Consider the following 26,712-nt stretch of genomic DNA (forward strand, 5'->3'; position numbering starts at 1 on the left):
AACTACATGATAGTCGAGTAAATGAAACTGACGAAGAGCGTAGACACAGTTTGGAAGAAAATCGAATAAGAATTTCTCAAGCGCGATCCTAAATGACTCCAGTACAATGGATACAATCGAGTTCGACTAGTTCAGTTTAAGCCTACACACAAAATAATTTGGGACGGCAACAAAACAGACTGCCAAGCGTGACATTACGACATAAACGTTTGGCGTTCAGATATGATCAAACACTCAATTACGCCGCGGATGTAGCGGTCGACTTCGGAACAATTAGCACTGTTTGTCAACATTGCAATGCTTTGACTTTTCCATATATGAACAATCAGGATTATGTTGACCGAACGGAAAGTTCAAATTATCACAATTAATACCACCACCAGAGCCACTGACACCATTTCTTTCTGGCCAACAACCTCTACCGAAGCATTTCTTGCAGAATATACAAAATTACAACCATTCGTTTCAAATGACATCGTTTGGGGGGAATATTATCGAAGAACGAGGTTTCAGCCCAACTTTTAAGGTAAAATCTGTTTCGACTGCATCACACATCACATACACAAATACATCACACAATTTTTCACCGAGGCTAATTAATCAAATATTTTATTTCTATTTTATAGATTCATTACCAAACGTCGCAATGAACGTATTAAAAACACCAACAAATGATTATAAAAAATATTCCTAATTATTTCATAATTGCATTAAATTAATTATAATACTAATTTTTATTTATTTCAAAACAAGAAATGATTCAGTTGGTTCAATCCCTTCGCGGCGAACTGACTGAATATATAGAATGAAAGAAGCATTGCAACCCATAGGTTAACATAACAAGGTAGTATGCAGCAAGTAAGGTTTGTCAAAGGAAATTTGTGTTTACCGGTTCGTATATAATGAAAAAAAAAGAATACAGCTAAAATATTTACATTTCAGACAGCAGTCAATCTATGTGAGTGGAAATTTAATAATTGAAATCTCCTGCTAATCCACTTATTGCAGTGAACAAATTTAAAACGAAACATGATAATGCTCTTATATCGACATAAAAACGAAATTATGTATTAATTTAGGGAATTTTTAGTTTTTAACTAACGAAAAAAAATTTCTTATCTTGGATGTTCCCAAGGTAATTCAGAACTAATTTCACGATAATTTTCGTAAGGACAATTTTACAGCTCTACATTTATTGGAGAACATGTAATTATCGTAGCGCGTTTTATTAATGACACGTTATTTTAAGGAGTAGTAGGTGAATTGAGGCTAACAACAGTTTGATAAACTTTAGTAAAAGCAATGGAGCAAACCTTTATGCTCAAAAAATATTGTAATTACTTCCAATAAATTAATTTGTAGACAGACTGAATAAATTTCTGGCCACTAGAATGATATCTAGTGTAGCAAATAAATTAAATAGCTATTTTAAATACCAAAATATATGTTAAAGGTGAATCCCTTGATAACAAAAGTAAGAACGTTATTTACTATTGCTTAACGTGGATATAAATAATCAATGTACTAAATAGCTAATAGTGTTAAAAATTGAATTAGCGTAAAGAATTAAAAAAACGGAAGCAATTATATATATAATAGTATAATGTTAATTCAAGCTAAAGCATTATGAATTAATTTGTTAAATTTTTTTTTCCGATAAATTTTCTTTGAATTAGAAACATCCGTACATATAACTATGACTTTATAGAAGCCAAATTATGAAAGTATATTTTTTAATATTATAAAAATAATTCTGTGTGGAATTCTAGAAATGTTTTTCGTTGGAAAAACTATTATATAAACATTTGATTAAATTGTCAAAGAATGAAGCATAAGAAAGTACTCTTATTTAATATTTTAAAATTAAATCATGCCCTACCATAAAGCACAATGACAGTACAGGCGATATTTCACCAAAATAATTCTAGGCGCGCCCACTGTTATTCGTACGATAAACATGAGCGGAAGTTGAAACCAGAACGTGTAAGCCTTGTGTCACGGTAATCCCTCACCATGGCAACGCCCACTTCCGCTGGGTGCTGCAAAATGTGTGCCATCCGCGCAGTTTGTGTTTGAAGAGCCGAATGTGAAATTTGGGAAGGGGAAACCAAATGTCGCGCCCAGCCCCTCTGTCACGAACATTGCGCGCTATGGAACGTGACGTAGATCTGAATTATGAGTGAACGACCGATAACCACTTGGTCAAACAAAACAAAATGATAAGAAAAAAAAATAAACACAGGATTTATTTTGTTGAGGCATCCTTAGTCGTGATCTACAATATGTCCATAAAACACTGTCCCAGTAAAATTTTAATTGTATCAACTGGAACCGTTGTAGAGTGTTGGTTCAAGGTGCTATTAAAGAGATCCTCAAAACAGTTTTAGATAAGCGAATTGTTGATTTCTCGTTTGCAGCGCTACCTACGCAAAATGGCGACTCCTGAGCGTAAAGCGTTTTGTGTTCTGCAATTTTCTAAGAGTTAATCTGTAATTTGAGTTCAAAGTGCGTTTTGTTTAAAGTTAAATTGTGATCCCCCATGTGGTGAAAACATCCGCCGATGGTATAAGCAATTCGAAACGACACAGCTCTTTTTCTCTGGCTTCCACGTTCACCTGACATAACATCAAGCGATTTTTTTCTTAGGGCTTTATAAAAGATCATGTCTACTTCCGGCGCTAACTAATGATTTGACAGAGTTGAGATAGAATTGAAGAGGCTATTGCTTTCTTTACTCCGGACTTGTTTACCAAAGAGGGAAATAAATTTGACTTTATGTTGAATGTGTGCCGTATAAATAAAAGTGCAAATATTGTACGTTTGTATAATCAAACTAGGTTAGTTTACCTTTAATTTGATGTATGATCTGTTGTAAATAGTCTAAATTAAACTCTTATAATATATCACTGAACCTGGTACATTCTTTTATGGGCATTCTTTATTTGTGAGATAACATTTTTGGAGCCAATATGACCGTAGATACAAATCTAATTCGTTGTTTCTATTAGTGATTTTACGGTAATTACGTCTTTTATTCTTGATAAGCATCACCCCTAACTGTGAAAACTTTAACATGGTATTATGATAACCATATAGCTTGTAAATTTAACTGACTACTTAAATAATTTTGAAGCAAACATACTTTAAATTTATTTTATATCTTTAAAAAAACGTGATAATGTATCAAATTATTAGTTGAATTCATGTAAAAGAAAAAAAATTAACTTGAGGCTTTTTTGAGAATATTTCCATTTCGTAAATAAATACTGTTAAATTTCGGACTTTGTAAAGAAATGCACGCCAAATTTGTAATAAGTGACAGCGCGAACAATATTTAAAAATCTCTCAAAATTACTTCATTATAAACAAATTATAAAATAACACTCTCCAATTAATTTCATGCAACCTGAGAAAATTATGAACAATTGAAATGTCTGCAGGATTGCAACCTCAAAAATTACGACATGAAATATCAGAAAATTATTAAATTTATATATGTGTATTTTCTTTGGTATAACTGCCCCAGCTTATACCCGCTCGCAATAAAGCATTTAAAATCAAAAATCACTCGCCTTCTATTGCGGCGTCACAGTCGTGGGGCTGCGCAGACAAGTCCTCACAGCGAGTGGAGCACTCGCTGGCTGGCTGTGCCTACTCGCCCGCGAGTCCTCGCTGTCTTGGCCCCACTCGTCGCTGCTGCACCCGGCGCCCGCCGCCAAACTCTTGCGCTGCGCCTCGGCAGCCGACTCGCTCGGCGATCTGGGGGATGGCGAGTTGAACTCGCAGCCGCACAGTCTCCAACTAACCCACGTGAGTTATCTCGTACATGACACTCGTGTACCGTTTACCAGGGAGCACAATTCTGTTCGCTTGTCAATTGTGATGTGCCAACGTGTCGTAAATGAGTACTTATACTTAAATATTTTAGCTGCATGCACATCATGCCGGCCGACCTTATTCAAACAACTGCCTTACGTTTCAATGTTCAATGTCACTTAAATGAAATGTCACTCTCTTCCAAAACAGTCTTGTAGCAACAAACTGCTATACTCTTCATTTGCTTACGAACTCCTTCACTGTTTTCCTTGGCTAACTTGCTACCGAGTTCCCGTAGTCCTGTCGTACTGCACATGTCCGTTGAAGACGTAACTAATACCACTTCACACTTGCGGTCACTCGTTACCTCCTTCGCTGCTGACGTACTTATTCCAGGTTCCGCACTCGTCCTCGGCGAATATGGGCTAACTACTTGTTGCAAAATAAAAAAAAATTGTGTCTTATCAGATGACAACGGCCAAGTCCAGCTGAGTTCTCGACGTCCCTCCGTCGGACAGCGTGACGTTCCGAGGCAGGTGCGGTGTGAAGGCAGTTTCGGCAGTAACTTGTGCTCGGGCAGAAGACACACACTCTTCTCCTCTGTTTCTGCCTCCATTTCTATGGCATGCTGGGGTCCCCTATTTATACCAGCAAGCCCCGTAAAGGAACATTTCTTTCCAGAACGTCCCATAATGTAGTAGTCACTTGGTCACGCTTGAGGTATTCCATGTCAAGTGACTGAATACAAATTACCGGTTTTCTATGTTTCTTTTTAATTCTATACACTTTGAACCATAAAGCAGGATATTAAATGTAGAAAAAATATTTTATCCCATTCCATTTTGGTTTTAAAATAGAACCCACGTATATAAAATATACAAACGCTGTAGTGTATGTTCTTGGATTAGTGCACGTAGATGCATACGTATGTACGTTGTAATAATTGTGCGTAAATACGTTCGTAGGTAACAGAGCACGTACGAATGTTCGTATGCGTGCATTAAGATTTCGAACATATATTTATTTGCAGATATTTTTGTGCAAATTAATGTTACGATCGCGCATGGCTGCAGTGCTTGGCGTCGCCGCGCTCGTTCGGCCTGTCTGCGCCCCCTTCCACCCGCATTCTCTCCCTGGTATCTCGTGTCATACTATCTCACGACATCCTGACCGTCGCAGCGCGCACCTGCCTCAGATCGAGTTACTTTAAAGAGGCCGCACTGCGGAATAAAAGGACTCAGACATGTTTATCGGCGCGTTTTGTGGGAACCCGATGCTTGTTGCGTTTATTGGCGTTCTTTGAGCAGCCGCCGCGTCCTTCGACAGAACTCACGACGCGTTTCTGGACATTTCGACGGCGAAGGTCGCGCGATATCTCGGAGACATACCCGATTGTTCTGGACGGGAACCCAAGGGCTATATAAGGAGGTTGGGCCGACCTTCGAGAGGAGGTCAGTGGGGAGTTCTCCCGCGGCGGAGTTTCCGGGCGGTAGTGCCTCGGGTGCGGCAGAGTGGCGAAGTCCTTGGACGAAGGTTCCAGGGCAGGGAGTGAGTGAGTTCTGCGGAGTCGGGAGTTTCCGGGCGATAGAGTCGCGGGCGCGGCGGAGTCCCGAGTGAAGTTGCGAGCGAGTCGTCGTGTGGGATCTCGGCGAAGGGTGTGACGGTGGCGGCGGAGTGCGGCGACGGAGTCCCGCGGCGGAGACCCACGAGGGGTGCTGCGGCGAGAGTTGCGCCGGAAGTGCGGCCCAGTGAGGTGTGTGAAACGAGTGACTGGGGAATGGACGTTTCTTTACGTGTAATTAATTATCTGCCAATTTAGAAGATTATTCGTAAGTGACAAGTAGTGGTAATAAATAAAACTGTGTGCGAAATAAAATCTATTAATTGGGCTATCCTTTACGAACCCCCGCGGAAAATCGTAACATTAATGTATTTTTTGATTTTGCAAATAAATATACATTTTGTCAAGAGTTAGCCTGTAAATGTACAAAAAGGAAAATTGTTTACTCAAAAAAACTCATTCAAAGAAAAAATGGCTGGAAGAATTCGGCATAGTTTACCTGAAGCTGCTCGCAGGCTTGGCTCAACTTCTGTGACCAAAATTTCCACAGACTCAGTGGTGGGCGCATTTTATTCGGCACATCACGTAATGAGTTGCCGGCACGAACCAACCCCATCCCCCTTTTAACCCCATCCCCTACCCTTAGTTTCCGACAAACCACCGACACACACACACAACACCGGTTCTCCTCTGAAACTGGCGGAAATTGCTACAATTTGACGTCCGGCGCCGTGGCGTACGTGAGCGCAAAGGAAAACAGGTCGTAAAAAAAGTCGTTATTTAGGAGAACGTATCACAAACATGCGAAATTCGCTTGTTCCCATAGCTCATGTCCTTCTTTTGTAATGGCTGCGGTGAAATTATGCAGCTGTTTCCACGGGAATGTTAAACTCCTCCTGTGAGTGTTTGTACTAAATATGATTTTTTTTTTTAATGTCTGATCTCCAATTGCTTCCTTCTGCTACTACTTAAAGGTTTTTTTTACGTTTTAATTTGCATATATTGATTCCTCCTACTAATGGGGCAGTAGCCGGTGTACGCCATTTTGGATTCTGACGACGCGGCTGCTATCGTAAATGACCTTGATATTTAACTTTTACTTTGACCTTCAAAAGGCAAATTTGCCAAATTAAACTTTAGGATTCACAAAATTAACCTAAATCCCCCGAAAATACTAAAATTTTCACGTTATTAATTTTTCACAAAAGATAAAACGCAAAATATCTGAAACGATGTAAAAATTTCCCATATTTAAACCAAACATTTAAAATTAAAAGTTCCTTAAAATGTTTTTGCCTTTAAAGGAGCTAAATATCCCTAAACCAGCTTTAATTCCCCATCTTCCAGCCGCAAGTAAGTTGAAAAATTTTAACTTTAAGTTTGAACTTGACATTTGACCTCGGCCTCGAACTAGGCCGCCATCTTGGATCTCGTCATATTGGATTCTATAAAGTTCCAAAATTTTAAAATCCACTATATGGAATTATGAGATCAACGCCACCGTGTTGGATACTAGAACTTTCTGCCATTTGGGGTCCCGCCATTTTTAAACATGATGTCATGTCCGCCATATTAATAATCCGTAATTATTATCCATATAATCCAGAAAAAAACATTAAAATTTATAAAAAAGCTGATATAATTACAATTTAAATAACATTATCTAAAATAACTTATATCATGGATCTTAGAGTCATAGGTGCGAACACAGCGAGGGCAAATTAAAATAGCACTTCCTCCATGGTGGCTACGATTGGTTTTTCTCCGTGTTAGTCTGGTTATTCCTGGTAAGTCTTTTGTCTTTTTCCTCCGTGTACTACTAGTTATTCTTGATAAAGCCTTTTCTCGGGTGTTTTCCGTGTGCTCCTGATTATTCCTGGCATGAGGTATTTCATTCTTTCCTGTCGATCGAATCCATCTTATCATCTCTATAGTTTCTTATGTCCCTGCTGAAGACAATTTAGTTAGACTTAGAGTTATACCTATGCTTGAAACAGGTATTTCGTAAGCGTAAAGAATGTTGAGTAACTTCGCACAGCAGGCCTTCTGCTTCGGGGACTCGCGAATTACTGTTTAGGCAGCCGTCATCGAAGATATAGTTCTTCGCCTTCCCGTGCACAAACCTGTTTAGGACAAGACTTGTTGCAGCCTGTTGCAACCTGCGATGTGTCTACGCAGATGACCAATCGTGAGATGACGCGCTGATATCGTCTTTGCTCTAAGAGTGTTGCTACGTTCATAGTATATGTGCCTGAAGCCAGCAGCGTTGATCCTGTCCCAACAAGCACAGAGTCAAAGACCTGTCGCAGCCGTTATATCAGGCGTCGTCACCCATGTCTCACCGAAGCAGTCATCACAGAGAGAAATGCCGAGGATAAGCATTTGGATACCTGCTGCGTTCCTGCGCCGGGGGACAGAGAAACCAGAGACTGAAGTCTATGAAGCAGTAACCGGAGTTGACGAAGTAGTAGTCAGATACGACGATGCATTTCGTGCTGCATTAAAAGAATCTGTCTACCGAAATAATAAAAAAATCTTTACCTTATATGTATGTGAAAGTTGTTTCGTTTTTTCTTTTTAATAGTAGTCTAAATATGTGTACTATTCCTTGAATGTGCGTTCAAATACGAGTCATTTTGTTTTACGAATGGGCGTTCGACGTCGTGAAAATATCGAAAAATATTAATCGACATGTTAAGACTTATGCTTTCTTCGCTAAATTTCGAAAATTTATCCATCATAAAATAAACAGGGACTTTAGTTTGTGAACTTAGAGGTGCGGTCTACATAAAATAAAGGACTTTTAAAACCTGGATAAGTATAAAATTTAAAAATAGATAAATTATTTTAATTAAGTGCAATTATTGTTTTATTTCTCATAATCTAAATTGTTGCTTAATACTGTTTTCTCGGGACGTCGCCAATGACTAACAAAAAGAACAGTAGTTATAGCCGTTTAAGCCATTGGGAACAGTTCAAGCAAAATTCATTTGAAATCAGTTAAAGCATCTGTATCCATTGTAGTTTGTTGAAGATTAATGCAGTAGGAGTAATTAACTCTAGTTGGAGTAGGTGGAGCAGTTGGAGCCTTTGAACTAGTAAGAGCAATATGCAAGTGGTGTAATTGGAGCAACTGGAGCCATTGTTGCCAGTTGAAACAATTGTAGCTAATTGAAGCAATTGTAGTTTTTGGAACAGTAAGAACTATTGTTGCCAGATGGAGTCAGATTATATCGTATCTTTACAATCATAACTTATCGTATCCTAACAAGAGTATCCTACCGATCATACCTACCGATTGTACCCTATCATATTCTACCGAGTTGAATGTGAGTCCAAATGTGTGCCCTAGATTTTGAATGTGTGTCTAAAAGCGTGTCATAGGTAACGAATGTGTGAGCAAATGGGTGTCCTAAAAGAATAACGTGTGACCAAATGAGTGTCTTAGATGAATGTAGGAAGTCAAGTGTTGTAGTCAGGGCAAAAGATTTAATGTTTCAGAACCTCTCGACCTTGTAGTAAGCGTAAAAAATATTCAAGAAATGCATGTTCTTATAGTAAGCATAACACATGTACAATTAGTTGATCTGCATGATTTATATTTTATTATCCATACCTTAGGTCTGGAGGTAAGGAGACTCTTGTCTTGTCTGCTTGAAATAGATCATGGCTTGTTTGAAAGCAATTACAAGTATCGAAAAACAAGGATTCGTGGTTGGTTACACTAAGCATTTACGTCTGGCATTGTACATGACTTTTTTAAAAGGTATACAAAGTATCAAAGAACTAGACCTCATGAGTAGTATAGGAATGGGCATCCGAGCGCAGGCTTCAGGCTGAGGTGCCGAGGTGCCGACCGCCATATTGGATTGTGACGTCACGGCGGCCATCTTGGATGGATGTGACCTTGACCTTTGACCCTGACCTTGACCCCGACGGCCATTTTGGATCCACCATCTTGGATCCGCCATTTTGGATGATGTCATTTTGTTTTCTCGAACATTCCAGCGTTGTGTTTTCCGCCATTTTGAAATATGACGTCACCGTTGCAATTATCGTTATGGCCGCCATATTTAACTTTTTTATTTATTATCCGATTTTATGAAAAAAATTAAAATTTATAAAAAAATTGAAATAATAAAATTTTAATAAAATACTTATAAAAAATATACTTTTACGACACGGAGGTCAGAGTCCTCGGTTCGAACCCGACGGGTGCAAAAAAAAATTACAAATGGCGACCGATCCTTCCCCCGTGGTAGGTGCTGGCAGACTGACTCCCACCACTTTTTTTCAAAGCATATATATCGTCACCTAGTATGACATCATGTTCTCCATGTTGTCTTCGATGCTGGAAGCCATCATCATTGTATCGTCGGCTAGAGTGCGCTGACGCCATGTTAGTTTAACTCTTACCCGCTAGAGTGCAGTAATCATTTATTACTAAGGTGCCCGCCATCTTGAAATTTGGACGCCATCTTGAAAATCCGTAATTATTTAGCTAGAAATTCGGGAAAAGTTCCAAAATTCATTAAATAAATCACTCGTTAATTTACATATTGATTCGATGGATTCCTGTCCTCGGTTCGATACCCGATCGATGCAATAATGTTTAATTTTATGTAAAAAATAATAATTTCAATAAACCATGTTCAACATTAGTAAAGAGACTCTAAATCCTCTACGACCATCATCCTATCAGACATCAAGACCGCCATATTGGAAATTCGTAATTTTAATGCTAGCGATTCGGGAAAAAGTCCAAAATTCATTAAATAAATTTGTAATCTATATACTGACTGATTAGATCGACTAAGCTCCTTGGTTCGATCCCTGGATGATACAAAACAACTTTAATTTTTAAAAAGTACCACTAAAGTGGCATGTTTGAGAAAATAAAAAAACACCACAAGTTCTTTTAAAAAAACCTTTATTACATACATACTACACTACTACAAGTACAAAAAATACACAGACAAATTACTAAAGTTTTGTGGATTTCTCGATTTCCGCATCAGCCACCCACGAATTAAAGCGAGGTGGAAAGCCCCACCACTTGACGTAGGACCGTCCATTTCTTCGTTTTATAATCTTCTCCACCAAGTACGTATCGGGATACAACGTAGGCTGAATCTCTTCGGCATAGAAGCCTCCATGGATAGGTTTGTGGTCCAAATCTTCGAGGTAGTAGGTCCTAGGCTCTGATTCACGAACATGTGTCACACGGAAAAGTTCGGGACTCCAGTTCGCAGTGAAACCTTTCTCGAAGATACCTTTCTGCTTGGAGATTCGCACAATGTCGCCGACGTTAGCTTTACGCTTTCGTGGATCTTTCTTCTTCGTGTTGGAAAACACTGTTTGAAGCAGGCGATTGTCCTTTACGTCCTTTGGCTTCATTTTCGTGGTAGAATGCACAGTGGAATTATACTCGCTTATTAGTTTCGGCAAGATGTCAAGCCACTTGTAATTTCCGTTAGCCGTGAACTGTCGCCACATCTTGGAACGCAAAGTTCTGTTAAACCTTTCGACAACGGAGGCTTTGACGTTACTAAATGTAGAGTAGTGTTTGATGCCATACTTCTTCATCAAAGCCTTGAAGGTTGCATTGTAGAATTCTTTCCCGAGGTCCGTTTGCAGGTGCGACGGTACATGTCCATCACGCAAAATATTGTTCATGGCCTTGGCTACGTCAGTTGCAGTCTTTGATTTGACAGGTCTAGCCCAAGCGAACTTGCTATAAACATCGATGACTGTCAACATGTACTTGAAACCTTTATTCAATCGGGAATACGGTATCATCTCAACAAGGTCCGCCTGGAATAAATCGTCAATTCCACGAACTATGACTTTGCGACGAAGGTATTTCCGTCTAGCAGGAGCATGAAGTTCGCGAGCGATTCCGGTTCGACTCATTGTATGTAGCCGGCTTCCCTCAGTTCTTCAAGTATGGAGACTATTTCGTTGATGTGCGAATGGTTTCCTACGCTAAGCGAAGCATGTAGAATTCTAAGACGATCAACTAATTCATTAGGGTCGTCCCAATATACATAGTCAAATATCTGACCACTTTCTAGCTTTTTTAAACCTTCGCCATGTATTGTTAGTTCACTGAAGAGATTAGCGAGAATGTCGATTTTTTCATGATCTACGTCTTTATATACACCACTATCTGGATCGTTATCGCGAAAATGTGCATTGGTTAGCTCTAGCAGTTTTTTGTACTCTTGTAAGTCGTTGTGAGAATATCCTTTAGGCTCCCTGCGAAACAGCAATTCGTACAGACCCGGAGTCCCGCGCGTTTTGAACTCTGCTACGCGCACGATATTTCCTGGTAGAAAGTCTATTTCTTTAGCACCGAGGAACCATTTATTATGTTTTCTGTACACTCCGTAGGTCGTGTCATTATTCCGGCTCGTAAACGATATCAGGTATGGTCGGACCATTGCATTAACTTGATGTCCCTTTTTCGGTATTTTTTTCTTGTGCATGGACTCTGTACTTGTTAAGTCCTCTTCTTCTCGATCTGGTTCATACTTTCTCTTCTTTACAGTCGGCATTTCATCTTCAACTTCTGTCTTCACAATGAAGGCTGGTTCTTCCTTGTTTTTAAGTTCGTCGAGGCGACTAGTGATTGGTTTAAATATCTCCTCATTTTCCATCTCACGTGCAAGTCTGGTTCGTCTAGCAAGTAAATATTTTTCGCGAACAGACTGTATAGCTCGATGAAGGTCACTGGCCAGGTCCGACATTGTACTGGCTGAAAACTTATTGCAAGACCTCCTTATATACTTTTTTATTCGTTCGCAGAAACTTCTTTCTTGTGTTTGGCCAAATCTGAATTTGTTGACAAGTGAGACAGTGATGCTTTCAGACTACTTTGAAAAGTCCTCAGATCGTCCCGTCTTTGTGTATTCGATACTTCGATCATGTCGCGAATGCGAGAATCCGAAGCTTCCACGCGCTGGTCTATGGCTACGAGGTACTCAAGTAATTCCTTTTTCACCCCGTCTATTTTTTGAGCCAGTAGCGAAATGTATTTGCGGATAACGTCGTCATGAGACTTGAGAGCAGTACGTAAGTCTCGACTGCTACGACCGAATTTCGAAATGCTATGATTCATGTTTGACGATAAACTGATCGAAACCCTGTCTGTACCTGCCCTTATATAGAGGCCAGTCCTTTACAATGACTAGAAATCCGTGTTCTTCTTTCCAACACAAGGAACACATGTCTTTAAATTCCTGGAATGTCATGTCGGTGTTTACATGATCATCGTAAGCGTGGCGCAAATTAAGTTCGTCCATACGAAACAAAACTATGACATTTGCGTTGTCTCGTAGGAGATGTTTTGGAATACGACTGTACGTCTGACACAGGTAAACGCAGTCTACCTTGGCGTGTCTGCCCATGGAAAAGTACTCTTGTATTATGCCTTGTTTCTCGCACATTACATCGTCGAAAACAAACACGGAATTGGCTTTTGCTTCGCTTGGAGGTACAACATCGGTATTATCGCTAAACGGAAAATACTCCAGACCATCCACAGATCGTAGAACAGTTGCTAGGCGCTGGTACTTTGGCTGTTGCAACGACTTGGAATACAAGTAAACGTTCTCGAACCGAAGACCATTTGGTTCCTCCAGTAAACTCAGTAAAACACATGTTTTACCACAGTTGGACGGACCCGCCATTATGCAACGTACGGCAGAAGGCAACAGTAAGCCATGTCGTGATTCACGCGCACTAAATACATCGTCTTGCGTAATGCGCACGGGCAAACACACGTCTTGCTTGACGACCTGCATTGTACTAAAGTAATTGTATAAAATCAAACACATTTATACTTTCTGGTCAGTTGTGCGTAATGACTCGAAGAGGTAAGAACAAAAAACACATCGGCGCAGGACTCGTGAACTCTCTGATAAACAATCTACCATTCGAGCTACACATTCCCGGCTACAGATTTTGCGGCCCCGGCACGAAACTAGCGAAAAGGTTAGCTCGTGGTGACGTGGGCATTAATTCTCTCGACGAAAAGTGCAAGCAGCACGATATCGCATATTCATTAAGCAAGGATCTGGAATCCAGGCACCGGGCCGACGAGATATTGGCACAGGAAGCCGAAGATATAAGTAAATCGTCGAACGCGGGACTAGGAGAGAAAATCGCAGCGTGGGGCGTATCTAAGATCATGAAGGCAAAGACAAAATTAGGACTGGGTGCTCGTCTAGCCAGCTCCATCAAGTCAAAGACTAACTCACGCAAGACCAAGAAGCGCAAGATCGGTGCAGGCGTGCAAAAAGCCAAGCAAAAACTACAGACTCTCGACAAGAAGATTATAGGAGGATTTCTTCCTTTGCTTTTGCCTGCATTGGGTGCTCTCGGAGGCCTTATCGGTGCAACGAGCGGTATAGTGCGGGCAGTCAACACTTCGAAGAATGAGCGCAAGCAGTTAAAAGAAGCACAGCGACACAATGCCAGCATGGAAGCCATTGCCATCGGTAAAAAAAACGGCGCAGGACTGTACTTGCATCCTCACAAGACAGGACGAGGCATGAGGAAGAAACGAATGAAAAAATCCTAAGTTCCCTACCGAAACGACCGCTCACCAACGTAGATTTAATAAAGTACGCACGCAAACTGAAAATACCAAATTTCCGCGGCGTGTTTATGCGAGACACTTTGCCCAGCAAGCCAAAGACATGTGAGTGCGCCATAATTAATTTAGACACGTCGGCGGGTCGCGGCACGCACTGGGTAGCCTATGTAAAGACTGGAAACATGGCCGAGTACTACGATAGTTTTGGAAATTTACGGCCTCCGCCCGAACTGCGACAGTACCTGGGCCGGTCCACTACATTGTTTTACAATTACGAAACGGAACAGAGGCCTAATCAAACAAACTGCGGACACTTGTGTCTTCGCTTTTTAACAAATAAAAATTAGCTGACAAATAAAAAAATTGCTACTTAAAGGTTGTGCAGTGACGATAATTTATTAGTCATGTCGATAACACTTACCTTGACAGGTCACGCATCTGAGCTGCGGGCGGTTCATTTCCCGCCTCTGGATTTAGACGGAGAATGGTGTATCGGACTCGTAGATTTTCAAACGTATAATGCCATACCTAATATCGACGAAGAAAATTGCAAGATCTGCTTCCTGAAAAGTGATGGGACCGCTCATGAAATACGGTTACCTGTTGGCTCTTACGTAATTGATGATATTGCAAATTACATCAGGGATATGTTACCACAGGATGTAGACTTTCAACTGCGTGGAAATCCAAACACTCAAAAAAGCATTCTAACATGCAGTGAAAATGTCGACTTTACGAAACCTGGCACCATAGGTACGATGCTCGGATTCGAATCAAAGGTTTATGATACGGGAAGAACGTACGAATCTACGCGCGCAGTAAACATTTTACCTGTGAATGTCATAAGAATAAACTGTAATTTTGCAAGTGGAACGTATCTCGACGGAAGACTAAGCAACATGCTGCACGAGTTTTCGCCGATGGTCCCGCCAGGATATAAACTGGTCGAAGTACCGCAAAGTATCATTTACGTTCCAGTCGTCGTGAAGTGCGCACACGAAGTCGTCGTCCGAATCGTTGACCAGCGAGGACGATTGGTGAATTTTCAAGACGAAGAAATTACATTACGTCTGCACTTGAAGCGATGGGCATAAAGTTCGTAACACCGAACAGTTATAAAAGAAATCGTATTGGTGTGAACAAGAACAGTTCTCTACCAGACATCGGTGCATTAACACCTGACAACATAAAGTATCTTCTCAGTATTGGACAAGTGCCGAATAAATATGGAAGACGAAATCCTCAACGTGGAAGATCCGGTCATTTTTGATGACAGCATTACGAAAATGGAATTGCACGAGTACCAGCCTTTCCTGCTCGGACCGTACGCACTACCATCGGAAGTACGCATTGCAGTACAGCACCAAGATATTTGTACTTTACCTTCGCAGTCATTTCTACGTATAAGAGGCACGCTTACAAAAGCGGATGGTACGCATCCGACAACGACATCAATATTCTGCAATGGTATTCTACACCTAATCGAGCGCATTACATATGTACTCAATGGCGTCGAGGTAGACCAGACGAGAGATGTAGGCATAACATCTGCTATGAAAAATTACCTTTCGCTCACGCCAAATGAACTGTCTGCTGCAAAGATGGCCGGTTGGGCTCTCGAGGATGAATATAAGCTTCCGGTTTATGCCGAAGGGAAGTTCGAAGTTTGTGTTCCTCTGTCCATGCTTCTTGGATTCGCTGAGGACTACAAGCATATAATCATTAATTCGAAACAAGAGCTCGTACTGCTTCTAGCCAACACGCACATTAATGCAATAGTCGCCACTGCAGAAAATCCTCAAGATGTCTCGTTAACACTACAGTCTATCGAGTGGATGCTGCCCCACATCCAAGTGAGCACCGTTGAACGAGTCAAGATGTTGAAGAACATAGAAAATGGCAAGAATTTCGATGTGCCATTCCGATCCTGGAGCCTGGAAACTTATCCTGGCTTGCCTCATAGTCAGCGTATCAATTGGATAGTAAAGTCCAGCTTCGCTACGGAAAAACCAAGATACATCATCGTCGGTCTTCAGACCGGAAGACAGCTCAATGCAGGAGTAAGTCGCTCCGTATTCGATAACTGTCAAATACGTAATGTAAAAATATTTTTAAACAGCGAAAGTTATCCGTACGTTGACATGAACATGGATTTTGAAAGTGGAAGATTTCTTCTAGCATATCAAATGTATGCCAAGTTTCAGCAAGCTTACTACGGGCGGAGACAGTCACCGATACTGAGTCCCGACAGTTTCAAGAACAAGGCTCCGTTAATGGTGTTTGACGTTTCCAAACAGGATGATCGTATAAATTCAAACATCATCGACTGTAGGATCGAGATAACGACTAGCGGAAATATTCCACCAAACACCTATGCTTTTTGTCTGATACTTCATGATCGGCTTGCTTCGTACAATTGTCGAGACAAACTTGTGAAAATTTTGACATAAATACTGTTTCGTTTTCGATAATAATTTAGTTACGACCGAGCATTGCTAGCGACAAGATGTACTGCAACCTGCAAGGTTTCCAGAGTCAAAATGGATTCGTGCTCAAGGAAATTGGCGTCACTCACGACGGTCGGACTCGAACCCGCAGCTTCCGCCCCCGTATCCTTGGAAACTACTAGACGAAAAAAGTAAACGATCGAACGAATGGCTATGTAAATACTACCATGGCCTGGAGTGGGACGAAGGAAAAATTCCGTACCACCAAGTGAAAAACACTATTGAAGATTTACTAGTTCAAAACGAAATAATCTACGTTGCCGGACCTGAACAGAAGAAATGGCTGAGCAAGTTGTGTGACGACGGAGCAGCTGAAATCGTAGATATACAGACCGACTACGGCTGTCCTTCCCTGCGCAAGCTTAGTGCAATATACGACATGCAGCCATGTGACAAGTTTGAACGTGTCTCTACCTGTACAAACTCGCAGTTAATGCAGAAATGGCACACACAGTGTTTGTAGGAGCCTGCATATATAAATGTCGTACCTACGTACGTGTCTTCAGTTGACGTTCGACCTGCAAGAAGATGTTTACGTTTCATCCTGCTAACGTGTACGTGAGCGCAAGACCTAGCTTCAGCAGTGTCGAGTACAGCTACTGGGATTCCGGGTATCTACGTACATATACAGAAACCTGCGATGGAGGCGCTCAGCATTGGCGGTTTGCACACTTTCCTGTGTCCTACGAACCGACTCAGCAGCTGGTAGATTGTTGCGAACCTGGAAACTGTGCCGTCTATCACATGAGACCACACACAATCCTTCCTGCTAGCATCGCTGAGGTAGTCGCCTCGTCTACATGTGCAACACCAAACATGAGCGTGTTGCAACCTGTTGCGACCTGTGATGCTTCTACGCAGACGTCCAAACGGAGTGTGTCTCGTCGTCGCAGTTCAGGCAGTGAATCTGTCCCAACTGGCACTGAGCTAAAGCCCAGGCGTAGACGTGGTCACAGACGTCACCGACCATGTCTTGTCGGAGTTGTCAACGTCGCAGAAGATGACCAGCTGGAAACCTGTGTTCCTGATCCTGTGGCCTGCGAACCAGTTGGAACCGGAGTCGACGAACCAGTTGGAACCGGAGTCGACGAACCAGTTGGAACCGGAGTCGACAAACCAGTTGGAACCGGAGTCGACGAGTCAGTTCGTGCGACATTAAAGACTTTGCTTGTGAAAATGCTTGATTCCTTAACCTAATATGTATTTGTGAATTTTTTGTAAATAAATGTGTACAACTTGAACTCGTGTGTTTTTTATTTCTACAATTTTTAGATACCTAATAAATAATTTTCAAAACAGACAATATTTTGACTCATGTAGTATACCAGTAGACCACGGGTATATAAGCGAGGTTCAGACGACTGGGCCCACAGTTCACCTCTGGCCGCGGTGCAGTACGGACGTGCTCTCTCCATTAAGTATTGTGAGATTTAGTTATGTCGACCGGAATAGAATGTTTACCGACAGCAGCGGGGACCTCGATGGCAGCAACGATGATGGAGACGGAGATCCCGATACCATTTGCAGAGGAGACCACGGCAGCGGAGAGCTCAATGGCTGAGGTGTCGACAGCTGTGGAGATCCCGATACCGACTGCAGAGGAGACAACGATACGTGCTGTTCCACCATCAACTGAAGTTTCATTATCAGCAATGGATTCTTCAACTAATGAAGAGCGTACATCGCATCAATGCAAATATTGTGGTGCATCAATAACCTGCAGTAGGTCTCTGACAATCTCTCGAGAGACATATAAGTGCGGCAAATGCGATAAGGTTTCTTCGCATTGTAACAGTCTGGACAGTCACAAGATTATGTGCATAGGAAACGAATCAATTGATAGTATGCTTCCATACCATCAGACATCATCATTTATTGCCTTACCTGAGACGATAGTCAACAAAAGAGCAGTAGTTAATTGCCAAAACTTCAAGGACCAGTTTTGTTTTAAATGGAGTATTTTGGCAAGATTTGTCGAGGGAAGTCATCAAAACCGTGTTGATAAGAGGTACTATGCTTTGGAGAATAAGTACAACTTCGATGGACTATGCTATCCGCCACCATTAAATCAGACAAAAGTTTTTGAGAAAAATAACCCTGAAGTCTCAGTTAATGTGTATGTGCTAAATGACGATAATAAAGTGTGTCCGATTCGTGTAACCAAACAAGAAAGAAAAAATCATTTCGATTTGTTGCTTGTGACAAATGAAAGCGGTGCTGCACACTACTGCTACATCAAAAAATTCTCCCGACTTGTGAGACCCCAGGTTACAAAACATCAACAGAAGATTTATGTGTGTAAGGTGTGCTTTAAGTATTTCGCTAATCAACCTCGAAAATCAGGACTCACAGCTATACAGTGTCTTGAACAGCACAAGATTAAATGCGGAAATAAATCTTAACCAAGACTTTAGTAATTTGTCTGTGTATTTTTTGTACTTGTAGTAGTGTAGTATGTATGTAATAAAGGTTTTTTTAAAAGAACTTGTGGTGTTTTTTTATTTTCTCAAACATGCCACTTTAGTGGTACTTTTTAAAAATTAAAGTTGTTTTGTATCATCCAGGGATCGAACCAAGGAGCTTAGTCGATCTAATCAGTCAGTATATAGATTACAAATTTATTTAATGAATTTTGGACTTTTTCCCGAATCGCTAGCATTAAAATTACGAATTTCCAATATGGCGGTCTTGATGTCTGATAGGATGATGGTCGTAGAGGATTTAGAGTCTCTTTACTAATGTTGAACATGGTTTATTGAAATTATTATTTTTTACATAAAATTAAACATTATTGCATCGATCGGGTATCGAACCGAGGACAGGAATCCATCGAATCAATATGTAAATTAACGAGTGATTTATTTAATGAATTTTGGAACTTTTCCCGAATTTCTAGCTAAATAATTACGGATTTTCAAGATGGCGTCCAAATTTCAAGATGGCGGGCACCTTAGTAATAAATGATTACTGCACTCTAGCGGGTAAGAGTTAAACTAACATGGCGTCAGCGCACTCTAGCCGACGATACAATGATGATGGCTTCCAGCATCGAAGACAACATGGAGAACATGACGTCATACTAGGTGACGATATATATGCTTTGAAAAAAAGTGGTGGGAGTCAGTCTGCCAGCACCTACCACGGGGGAAGGATCGGTCGCCATTTTTAATTTTTTTTTGCACCCGTCGGGTTCGAACCGAGGACTCTGACCTCCGTGTCGTAAAAGTATATTTTTTATAAGTATTTTATTAAAATTTTATTATTTCAATTTTTTTATAAATTTTAATTTTTTTCATAAAATCGGATAATAAATAAAAAAGTTAAAGATGGCGGCCATAACGATAATTGCAACGGTGACGTCATATTTCAAAATGGCGGAAAACACAACGCTGGAATGTTCGAGAAAACAAAATGACATCATCCAAAATGGCGGATCCAAGATGGTGGATCCAAAATGGCCGTCGGGGTCAAGGTCAGGGTCAAAGGTCAAGGTCACATCCATCCAAGATGGCCGCCGTGACGTCACAATCCAATATGGCGGTCGGCACCTCGGCACCTCAGCCTGAAGCCTGCGCTCGGATGCCCATTCCTATACTACTCTCATGGTTTGGAGATGCTGGACCTATATGCTTGTATTTGGAAGTCTGCTTGTATTTGGAGACCGAATACGGCCTCCATGGAAGGCGTAATGGTATTAAGTAAGATATATATTCAGCTGGGCAGTTATCTTGTAAAGTGCCGTTATTTGCAGCGAGGATAATTAATATTAAAAATATTTTAAAGCTTAAATAATGTTTTTTGCCTTGACCGAGGATTGAACCATGAACAGAAATCGATCGAATAAATTAAAAAAATATTTTTATTTATAGTTTTTCTGTATATTTAGATAAATAATAAAATACTTTCAATTTGGTGGTCAATATGTCATCTAAGGCTTATTGTAAACTGGTATATACAGTGACTATAAACCTTTCTTTTTTGCTGAAAATTCAAAATTGTTTTATTTCATAAATATTTTTGAGATTTAATATATTTTGCATCGACTGAGGATTGAATCAAGGATGGGAATCGATCTAATAAATATGATTATAGGTTATATTTGAACGATTATTTTTTTAACTTATCTAATTTATAAGTTGATTATTACAAATTTTTAGTACGGTGGCCAAGATGGCCAACATGATGGCGGAAGCAACAATAGCTAATGGACTGGTGATTGATTCTACTGCACTCTAGTGAGTAAAATATAAACCAATATGGTGGCAGCGAACTCTAGCGGGAGAAAACAATATTACGTATCAAGATGTTCACCATGACGACTTGGTTGGCAATATATTTATTTGGTATTAGTGGGGGGTCAGTCTTCCAGTAGTCACCATGGGAAAAATTATCTTTAAATTTGCCCTCGACGTTTTATAACCGAGGACTCCAAAATCCATTATGTAAATGTTTTTATTTTTTAAATGTAAATTAAGTATAATTTTAGGTTTTTCATGTTCCTTCGGATAATAATTTAGGATTTATAAAATTGTAGTCATAACGTTATAGTACAAAATTTTGGAATCCAAGATGACCGGAATATCAAGAATGGTGGCCGTGGCTGGATTTTCAAATGCTTTAAATTTCTAGAATCCAAGATGACGGAAACCAACATAGCTGCATCTAAATTAGGCCAGCAAAAAAAAAAATGTTGAAAAGTTATCAAAAATTTTATTTTAAGGTTTATTTTTAGGGAATTACGAAGCAATTTTTTAATGTTGGGAATAATGTTTTGTTTGTCTTGCCTATTATGAGTTTTTATATTTTGGTTTACCACGCCTTTTGTGGGATTTGACTTTTAGATTTTCGGTCTTCATGTAAAATATTTAACTTAGTTAATAGATTTAAATTAATATGGCAAAATTGAATCTTCCTGTTATTTTTATAACAATTTCTTTTTAATAGGCAATTATTGATAAAAATATTTATACCTACAAACTCTGTAATTGAAAAACATAAAATTGATTAATAGTCTTAAAATTTCGCACCTTGAAAATAAAATTTTGAAAAGCATTTTGATGAAAATATCTGAAAGTATGTAAGCCAAAACTAATATAATGAATACAATTTTGTTTAATAAAATCTGTTAAACGCAATCCAATGAAGGGTTTATGTAAAAATTAATCATGGCTCTAAGAAAATGCCGTAAAAAGCTTCTATGAAGATGTATGCAGTAAATAATATTTTGTGGTAATCATAATTATTTCGTTCCCTTATACTAACCATGAAACTATATCTCCACGATTATGCAACGTATACATAAATTATACTAAATCTAACTTAAATTGAAATTCGAACGTTATGTATACGGCATGTTGAAATTGCATATCTTGTTATGCAACACTGAGTTATTTTTTTGCATAAGTTCAAATGATTTGAAATTAAAAAAACTGTTTTACTTATAAATATGATTAAATCTAATAAATTGGAAATAATTAAAATAACTAGACAATACAAAGTCATTACAAACGTTAGAAGCCACTTAATATACTTATCATATAAATAATTAATAATTATAATATAAACTAAGTTAATCTTATATTTATTTAAATTTCTTAACGAATTATAACGCTACTGTCGTTACATGTAAAAAACTGTGATAAAAATAACAAAACAAACTATTGACATAATGACATAATTTACATCATTCTTAACGAGTAAGCTAAAAAATTGATATTTTCTTTAAAATTATTTATTATATGGTACTGTGATTAGCATCCATAAAGTAATGAAAATTGTCACAGATTCCAAAAAAAAATTTATTATCGATAACTAAGTAGTTTCACAACTTACTTCTGTCATTTTTATGGCAGAACGGGCTAAGAGGGCATTAATGTTCTACGGAAATAAATTCGCTATCGGTTATGATGGTACTTTAGTTCACGTGGGAACGAAACTAACGTTAATGACATGCATTTACAAGTACCGCAGGAATACCTTTTTTTTTCGGTGAGTTAATGGTGCATGACCTTCGGTGAAAGAGCGGTAGCTATCGCATGAATTCAGCGAGTGGTAGGTTAGAGTTGGCTCTGGGTTTTAAGAATGGAAAGCTGTCTCGCTTAGAATGGGTGAAATTATTCATGAAACGCAAGACAGAAAACAAAAAAAAAAAAAAGAGTTTTGACGCACAGTCTTCCTAAACGTAATGGGTTTTCTTTCCCTTGAGTTCTTTAGGAAGTCTTACTTTGGAGCCGGGTTTCGGGTGAATTTCGTTAACAGTAATATCTCACGTCTCAGAAGCAGGAGGAAATTTCTGCCTGCTTGTTTCCACTTCAACGTCTGACCTAGAAGAAGTTCATGCCAAAAGAGCCATTTTTGTTATATCTCTGTTCCAGTCTTCTTTCTTCCAACTCTCGGCCAGCAGCGAAAGAATGTTCCACTCTTTCACCGGTTTGAAAAATAGTTCGAGGAGTGGTGATGAAAAGAACAAAGGGTTGGAGTGAAAACTATTGACACAGTTTTTTTTATTTTAGCTTCGCAGATGAATAATGTGCAATATTTTCCACAATTACGTGTTATTGCACTTCCTCGCGTGCTTTCAAACTTGCGGAATTCATTTTTTTTCCTTCGCTGGTTGCAAGCAATGACTTTTCCAAATGAATTACTGTAGATACGAGGTCAAATCGCTCCCTTCTCATCAAGGCATCCAGGGCTCGATTACCCGGCTGGGTCGGACGTGGATTTTCCGTATGTGGGAAACGTGACGGACGATTCTGTGAGCGGGTGCAGGTTCTCTTGCTTCCCGCACCCATTCATTTCGTCGGAACCCTTCGTTGTCATTAATGACCCCGATTTCAACGCCTGAATTGAATATATTTTCTAATTCTTAATATTCCACCCAGTACATCGAATAAAAAAACACGAAAAACGAGAAAAAAATGTTATCTCTTCGTTGTGAAAAATTGTTAAGTAGTTAAAAAAGATTAAATTTTGGAAAACTCATAATACCATTCTTACATTATTAATAAATAATATTTAAAAACACTCCTAACCGTAATAAATTACAGTTAACAGAAATATTGCGAACTATATATTTTTTTCAAAGCTTTGTGGCCAAAATATAAAACAGTAAATATTTTTCAATGTGAGTATAACAGTTTCATTCATTAGTAAATATTAAAACTAAATTTTCAGTTTTTCATGTTTCTATTTATTTACACAATGAACAAAACTTTTTCAGGTGTATATACACACACACACACACACACATATATATATATATATATATATATATATATACACATATATTAAAATGGTAAGTAAAAAAAATTAATGTGATTTACCAATGTGTACAATAATGTAATAAAAATATAAAATTACGTTTCATGAAATAATCTGAAATTCAGTAACATTTTTTATTTTTTTAGTGATTAAAATCTTAATGATACAAAAGGTTAAAAAGTTATAAGGTTAAGCGTTTAGTATTTTTATTCTTGATATCTTGTTATTCGCCGTATCGTTATTGTTATTAAATAATTGCATTTATTAAAATATTTGTGTCTCTTAAATCTTCAAATAAACAAAACCATTTTTTAACTGTCTAAAGGATTAAATTCAACCAATCTGAAGAAAAATAAGTGGAAATCACGCCTCCAGTTGATATTAATATGTCATCTTTGATCTCAACTATATACCCGATTAAAATAAAAAGTTAACTTATTTCGAAAATGTGGGAAAGATTATGTAAATTAAAAAATTAAAACTTAAATATGTATTAATTCCTCGGCCTTGGAATCAGACACAATACGTTTCTGGGGACTTACAATGATTCTATGTATTTTGTCAAGCCAAAATGTATTAAATGAGTACACAATCATGACATTTCACTACAGAAGATAGCTATTTCATATAAGTATACGAAAATAATTTTAGCCAAAAACCGCGATAGGCAAAGCTTATACTGTAAAGTGAAACATGTGTAGTAAGTTATCGCTAAAAAATAACTTACGGCATTTTTGATTCTACGGTTTGGTAATATGGTGACTCAGGACTATTGAAGAAGCTGAAATAAATATTTTAAATTAAACGTTTACAAGAAACCTGTGTATTTTGTTGGCTTTGATGACTTGTCATTTTTACAAGTCAAGGTTAAAATGTAATAAGTGTTTGTCCTGGTATTTTTCTTCGAATCCAAGTATTTCACATTTTTGTCACAACATCCTAGATGGCAACCAGGTAAATTGTTACGTTAACCAATTGAAATGAAATAACTTAAAATGAATAGCCGGCTCTGGTGAAGCATGAATGGGGCAGTTGCTGAAATTTTTTCTTTACCAGTGCTCCTTTTTGCTTTGCAAGCAGGAGAATACGCCAGTTAGCAGCGTGACGTAGTGGCCGGCGACTGGAGGACAGCCGAAGATCGTAAAAAAGACCCTCGCCGATGTCCGGAAGAGAAGCTCGCGGCAATTTGGAGTTGATTACCATTCCGGTAGCGTCGCCCTGCTTCAACCCTTAAGGCCTCCTGTGCCCGCGCGTTCCCCCCAACCGCCAAAACCATGCCGCCAGGAATGGCGGGACTTTCTATTAAATTCCTTGAGGCGGGTGATGAGGATGCTGACGATAAACCCTCCGACGCGTCGGTGGCAGGAAAAGGGGTTTCGGGTTGCGGTGGGGGCAGGGGGCAGTTCGGGATGGGGAAGAGAGGGTGGGGAGTCTTGATTATCGGTAACCGACGGTCGCTGGCTTCCCCATAAACCCCCTTCCCCCCTCATACAAAACCATCCCCGTAAACCACCACGACAGACCACGTGGCTTCGCCATCTCAGGGCGAGCAGGACGGGACAGGATAGTTGCGTCGAAATTCGGACATTCTGCACCGAGCATTAACACTGCACCGACGAGGAAGGCCGGGCTTGTGAACTTCGCGAGAAACGCGCGAGCGCAAGGACGAAACACACAACGATGTCAAGTATTTTATGAAACACGCAAGTCTCAGAACTTCGCACAACCCTACAACATGTAGCTGCAATTACATAATAAAAAAAAACATGAACATCGATAGTATTTAATGATTTTGTTTCTATATGAAATTCTTAACAATTAACAATTTGGTGACAAAGATAATTTTCCTTCCCTGTGCAATATTTAAATAATGGGAAACGTGACGTGTGTAATGAAAAGAAAAACACAGCGTTCCATACAAATAACTTCTATATATTTTTTAAGATTTTGGAAGAATTAAAATTAAATGAAGTAAATTTAAACATAAGGAAAACACGTGAATTTGAAAGTTTATCTTCGCTAGCGTTGCGTTTTTGAGTATTGATAGTTTTTTTTTTTCTTTCTTGCGTTATAAACGGGCATTTAAAGATTGACGTTATTTACTTTTTGGGTCTTGCGTTTCTTGCTATTATGTTGTTTGTTAAGTCCATCATTGCCGATCAGCGTCAGATCGATTGTAGATGGGTCCCCTGAGAGATTCTAACTGGTCCTTGGACGTTGGAATGTCTGCCTAGAGAACCACGCTGTTCGCTGCTGAAGCGTAGCGGTCCCGCTTGGTTGGTCTCTACAAGAGTCTGGGTAAAAGAACTCTGCATTTACAGCAGTCTCTGTAGCCGTGATCGTATAGTGGTTAGTTCATTGCGTTGTGGCCGCAATAACCCAGGTTCGAATCCTGGTCACGGCAATAAGTATGAGGCATATTTTTTTTTAATCGTAAATTTCAATATAATGGCAGGAAATATTAATTACATGGGCAAAAAATTTAAGCTGGTTTTTGTTGGCCTGTTTTCTTAATGGTATGGTTCTTTGTCTCTTTGCATTCTTGCTGCAATATTATATGTTCGAATCCTTGTCACAGTGTTTTGCCAGCAAACGTTTTTATTTATTTTTCGTATTAAATTATAAGTTTATGACACATATTTTATGATACCATCTATTATTTTAAAACTTGCCACGTAAGTTCGTTGATAAAAAAAATCAGTTAAAGTGACTCATATTACGATTATTGCCCTCTTTACGTCACATTTATTAGGGTTATGTTTGTTATGGATGATTCTTATTACAATAATATTTATCACGAAACTGGTGAACTAATTAAAAATTTTCATTTCACCTAAGTGGCGAAGCAGTTTTCGTACCAAATTTAGGATCATGAGTTCGAGTAGCCTACTATCAAGAGCACTTTTGAATTTAGAGTTAAATAGTTCTTATTCCTTTTTGCATTAAAACTTCCTGCATACCCATGACAT

General features: G+C 39.1%; 1 protein-coding gene and 1 non-coding gene across 5 annotated transcripts in view; both read left to right on the forward strand.

The window, feature by feature from the left end:
• The window catches only part of LOC134536418 (tyrosine-protein phosphatase Lar-like), a 1,395,465-nt gene that overhangs the window by 382,815 nt on the left and 985,938 nt on the right, over nt 1-26,712 (forward strand). The gene's annotated exons all lie outside the window — the stretch shown is intronic.
• Trnah-gug (transfer RNA histidin (anticodon GUG)) lies at nt 26,076-26,147 on the forward strand. The gene has a single exon. It is a non-coding gene; the product is annotated as a tRNA-His (tRNA).

This window comes from Bacillus rossius, chromosome 1, assembly GCF_032445375.1.
Source record: "Bacillus rossius redtenbacheri isolate Brsri chromosome 1, Brsri_v3, whole genome shotgun sequence".
NCBI lineage: Eukaryota > Metazoa > Arthropoda > Insecta > Phasmatodea > Bacillidae > Bacillus > Bacillus rossius.